Genomic DNA, 6,150 nt, shown 5'->3' with positions numbered 1-6,150 from the left:
AATGATTGTTATATTCATGTACTCCAGAGTAGTATGGTTACTCCATGGTAATTTGCAAATATGGATGTTAAGGCTCGTTTGTAGAATGGTTCCAGTAAACTTTAGTATAGGCCTACACTAACAGGTACAAATCAACATGGCATTACGAAATGGTAACACCATGTTTTTAAGTCCCTTGAAGTACCATGGTGTATTATTAAGATGGTGATTATTCAGTAGCCTATGATGGTAGTGAAAAGTACAGACTAGACCGGTTTAAAAGTACAGAGAAATTGTTCATGTTGAAAGTGCACTCAGTCATTTTTTTCCTCATTAAAAAAGTTTTACTCCAAAATAGATTCATTATCATTTTGAAACATATGTATAAAATCATGACCAATTACATGAGATGAGGACTCATCAGACATCATATCAGTAGCCTTATAAAAAACGATTTACTATAAATCTTCATGGAGAAGGTCCCCTCATGGGGGATGCCATGTTAGAATCACATGACCAGCCGAATACTACTTGCTTAAGCTGCCTTCAAGTGGACCTGGGAAGCTCTTTGAATTGTAACTTCAACAAATAACCAATGAATGACAGCAAAAGCTCTTATGTCTGTTGTACCAGTGGATAGCACCTGCATCAGTTTTACACTTCCTATCTGATGTAGCCTATTAATGCATGTTATCTAGCAAATTATTAATTGTCTTAAAACAAAATGCAAAGGGTGATTTGTTGACTTTCACATATAACATATTAATATGATTGAAATTGAAAATCATTGAAATTGAAATAACGTCGCAAAATCATATTCTTTTTTCGACACGCCCCTTTCAATGTCACTACTTGCGTATCAAGAATTCAGAGTTTGCCACATACAACTTCGCTGGGTCATTCATGTGCTCGGAACTCAATTACGATATTTCTGACTCCACTTGTAGGCCACAGCAATCTATGTTACCACCATGTTTTTGGACACGTACACTCTTAGATTCAATTAATAATGGCTGACTGTGAATAGTGAAGTTCTGCATGGGCATCTGCTACTGCAAACTATTGATTTTTAACGATGCTGCATCCAAGACGCTATGTGTCACTGGTAGTCCCCCATGACACAAACGAAAAAGTTACTCAGTACACCTTTAAAATATGGGTAGAGGCCTACTCAAAAGTTGTCAAAATTTTGCTCATTTATAAGTCAAGGTAGCTAAAACATACTTGAGTGAAAGAAAATAAAGTATTTAAAAGTAAAAAAAAATACTTTTTTCTTGGTTTTTGCAATGCCCTGATGACAGGCCCAGATCTAGAAATGCAACATTAGGGGGACAATGACACAAGATGGGGGAGTGTGTGTGTGCAAGTGTGTCTTCCGTCGACTTCCATGTTATAATTCTGTGAGACTTCAATAACTGATCACGATTGTGCTCTCACTCAAGTCAAGCTCTTCTTCAAAGAAGAAAAATTAACATAATTAAAATGCTTTAGGCCAAAGTTTTGTGAAGACTGCAGAGATGTCTTTTCACAAGGACAAATGACAAGCTGTGGCCAATTAACCTGACTAGCTTTGTATCCCCTATAGGTCATAGCAATATACTACCATCTGTCCATGCAACTCCACAGCATTTTTGTCAAGGTAATATCCATGTGAAATTCCCATATATGATTGAATAGCACAAAGGCTAATCAGATTCTATCAGCCTTTCAATTCCAGTTGTGTATGTGATGCCTATTGTAAAATTATTTGTCATCTAGCACTGTAAAAGTTTATGTTGACATGAGCCTCAAAATATACAATAGTAAATGTAAGTCACCTTTGCGTCGCCTATTAAATTATATCCAATACCTGCTAATTTAAACAGAATGAAGAGTTTTAAGTTCCTAACAACAATATCCGTTACAACCAAGGGCTTCGGTTTGGTTTGAAAGTTGGTAGGGACATACTACATTTCATTTCATAAAGGTCACTAAGTATAGCAACACCCCTCTCTATCCATTCTTTCCAGCAAAAGGGGGACTTGTTAATACATAACTTGGGGTTCAGTCATATGCTTGCGGAAACATTTAGGCAAGTATCAAATCTGAACATACGGGAAACCTTTGTCCATATTGAATGTACAGTAAGTGTTAAATAATGGGATGCATTTTTACTTTTACTTTGCAATGGTGATATTGTGGCAAAGACAGTCTGTTCAATGTTGTACCAGGCAGAGGCTCTCTCAGGTGGAAGAGAACAATGAGCTAAGAGTCTAAGATTAATAGTATAGTAATAAAACTAAATTTGGGGAGGCCTAAATCGCTTTTGTCAATTGGTCTATGTAACTTACTGAAATGTAACAGAGGTCGTTTACCATTCCAAATAAAACACGTAGATATTCTATCAAATTGTTTAAAATAAGAAAGAGGAACTTCTAGAGGGAGAGACTGCAGTAAATAACTGAATTTGGGGATACAATTCATTTTTATAACATTAACCTTCTCAGCCATAGACAAATGTAGTGAAGCCCACATACAGTATCCACATCACAGGATAACTTTTTCTTTAAGGGGTAAACAAAACTAAATAAATCTCTCAATTTTGCTGGAAATAAAATGCCTAAATACCTAATGCCTTGCTTGGGCCATTGAAAGGTGTCAGGTTGGAAAGCTGTGGTAGGGCAATATGCTGTCAGAGCAAGAGCTTCCGTTTATTACCAATTCATCCTGTATTCAGAAAAATTGGAGAAATAATTAATAATTCTATGGAGGCTGGGCATAAATCTTTTAGGGTCGGAGACAAATAATTATATAATCTGCGTACAGTAAAAGTTTACGCACCAAACCTCCTGCTACAATACCAGAAATATCATCTTCTTTTCTTAATGGTTCCAGGTCAAGGCAGAACAGCAAAGGGGAGAGAGGACAGCCTTGCTGTGTTCCCCATCCAAGACAAAATCTGAAATGTATCTATTAGTTTGCACTGCCACTGATATTTATAGAGTAACTTAATCCACCCAATAAAAGTGTTCCCAAACCCATGCATTTCCAAAATCTTAAAATGATAGTCCCATCCCATTCCACCCTATCAAATGCCTTCTTGGCGTCAAGTGAGATGGCAGCAATCGGGTTCTGATCATTTGTTACAGACAACATAATATTTGTGAAACATCTAATATTATCAGAAGAACCAAGAACACTTGATCTATATGCATAAGAGATGTAATTACTCTGTAATCCATTAGCTAGAATTTTAGACAATATTTGTTACTTAACTGGATAAGGGAAACTGGATAACTTTTAGAGTCATTTGGGTATTTATCTTTTTAAAGAATGAGACTGATCAGGGCTTGCGCCATGGTTGGCGGTAGATCACCTTTCTTTAATGACTCTGTGTAAACTTCTAACATAAGTGGAGCCAGTTTTGTGACAGAAGATCTAAAAAATGATGTGCCAAAATCTGGCCTCGATGCCTTACCTGTTGACAAGGCTTTAATTACCTCATCAAGCTCCTCCAAATATCAAATCAGAGTCAAAAAAGTATTTTGATGTATCTGGCAAAACGTTTCCCTGCTTTTTCTCCCAACGCAAAGTATGTCCGTCTTAACCTGAATAAGCAAAATAGTATTGTACCTACCTGCATATTTTAGTTGAGTCAACTCTCTAAGACCATTAGATGACATTTGGCACTTCATTTCTGTTTCAGCACTTTTAATACTCTTCCAATTCCATGAATTTCTGTGCTTCCATCTTTTTAATGATTGAGGCATACTTTATGCTCAGCCCCCTAAGAACTGCCTTAAGTGCCTCTCATGCAAGGCCACAGAGGACACTGAGGACCAATTGGGTTCTACATAAATGTTAACTTCTGTCTTTAACATTTGTTGAAATGCTGGGTCCTGTAGAAGGTATATATTAAAGTACCATCTATATGATTTTCTTTTCTCTATATGCGGCGACATCTCTAAACACACCAAAGCATGATCTGAAACTAAAATGTTCCTAATTGAGCAATAAGTGGCAAATAGTATATGTGACTTAGATATAACAAATATATATATATATATATATTCTAGAGAAAATCTTATGAACTGATGAAAAAAAGATGTGGTCCCTCCCAGATGGATTCAGAAGTCTACACATGTCTGTAAGACCAAGATATTTACACATCCTCAGTAGTGTCAACGTTGCTTTAAAGTGTCTATACACTTTTGCATCTCTATGATCAAGGACCAGATACATTAAAAGATTGAAGTCTGGGTCACGTGATGCCATGTGAGGATCGGACATGTGAACAGCGAGCTCTGCACACTTTGTTAGTTTTAATCATTTTTATGACATAAACCGGTGAGATTCGATACACTCTGTTCCAACAGTTCTTGGAGGACAATAAGTTGAATAACGGCCATATCATTGGAATCCCTGAGGGAGCAGAGTGACAGGATATGGTGAAATTCCTGGAAGGGCTCTTTCCCAATCTGCTCAACATAGCAGGCCATAAGCCCGAAATGGAGCATGCTCACAGGGTTCCTGCTTGGTGATCCGCTGAGGGAGACAGGCCAAATTTCTGAGATCAACCGGTAAAAGTTATGTTATGCGAGGCAAGGAGAAAAGGAAGGCTATCTTAGAAGAATCACAGCATTTTCTTATTCACAGACTTTGTGAATTCGACAAGAGAGAAATGTGATCGATTCAAGGAATGCAAGAAACTTTTCCATGAACGGAAGGTCACTTTTGCACTGATATTTCTGGCCAAATTTTTGTGGAGTTTTTCTTGCAAAGACATTGCGGTGATTAAGTAATTTGTTGCACTCAAGTTGCAGCAGAGTGGACCGGCTCACTGAACATTTGCTTGACTGTGGAGGATTATGCATGCTCTATTTGTGCTGGTTCCGCCTAGCATCTGGAGTATATTTTATAGAGCGTCACACCTTCAGGACAGTTTTATGGATGAATCTATATGCTCTTTACGCTTATTCCGCCTATTGGCTGGAGTTTGTTTTATAGATTATCTTTTGCTGTGTAATTATTTCTCACAACATTTTTATAGAAACACCGGACTTGAGCAATTCAAAGGCAGTGCATGGACTTTGGAGTGTTTGAGATTGGAGGGATGGATCCAAGTTTGCACTATCATGTGCATGGTTTATGCACACGTTTTTCTTTTTTCTGTTTGTTTGGTTCTGGGGGATGTTCGGGTTCTGATTGTTGCACTAATGTTGGAATGTGGTATATATAATCTTGTTTTTGACACACAATCTATTTTTATATGTCAAAAGTAAATATGAGTGGATTCTCTCTCTCCATGTGAAATGTGAATGGGTTGGGGCACCCCATAAAAAGAAGGGAGGTTATTTCTCTTAAGCGTAAGAAATATGATATAATGTTTCTTCAAGAAATGCAGGAAGCTGAAAAATTTGGGAGGATATGAGGTGGGCATTTGTTTTTTTATATTGCTGGCTTGAGAAAGAGCAGGGGAGTCATTATGCTGATAAGTAAACATCTACAATTCAAGTGTCTCAAACATATTAAAGATAAATTAGGATGAGTCATTATTGTTTTAGCAGAAATTCAGGGTTAAAGTCTTATTTTGGCTAATATGTATGGACCTAACGTTGACAATCAGGGCTTGTTTATAGATCTTGAAGGGATGTGGCAAGCCGCTGGCACTCCTCATGATATTATATTGGGAGGAGACTCAGTCCTTGATCATAGTGAAGCAAATTTGTCCAAGCCCCCTAGAGCAACATTGACACTTCACAGTATGTGTAAGTATCTTGGTCTTACAGATATTTGGAGACTTCTGAACCCATCTGGTTGGGACTATACCCTTTTTTCATCAGTCCATAAGATTAACTCCAGAATAGATTTTTTTTTTAATATATGTTGTTGATTGCTCAATTGTAAACATCTTAGTCTCAGATCACGCCCTAGTGTGTTTAGAAGTGTTGCCACATATGGAGAAAAGGAAATCATATAGTTGCCACTTTAATGCATCCCTTTTGCAAAATCTTGAATTCCAAGAAATGTTAAAGGCTGAAATGAATGTCTATATAGTCCTCAGTATCCTCTGTGGACATGGCTTGGGAGGCAATTAAGGCAGTTCTTAGGGGCCGTATCATACAGTATGCCGCATTCACCAAAAATCCAAAGCACAAATACTCATGGAATTGTAAGGGAATATTAAAGGTG

Source organism: Xyrauchen texanus, chromosome 1 (assembly GCF_025860055.1).
Source record: "Xyrauchen texanus isolate HMW12.3.18 chromosome 1, RBS_HiC_50CHRs, whole genome shotgun sequence".
In the NCBI taxonomy this organism is placed as follows: domain Eukaryota; kingdom Metazoa; phylum Chordata; class Actinopteri; order Cypriniformes; family Catostomidae; genus Xyrauchen; species Xyrauchen texanus.
This window is presented reverse-complemented; position numbering follows the sequence as displayed.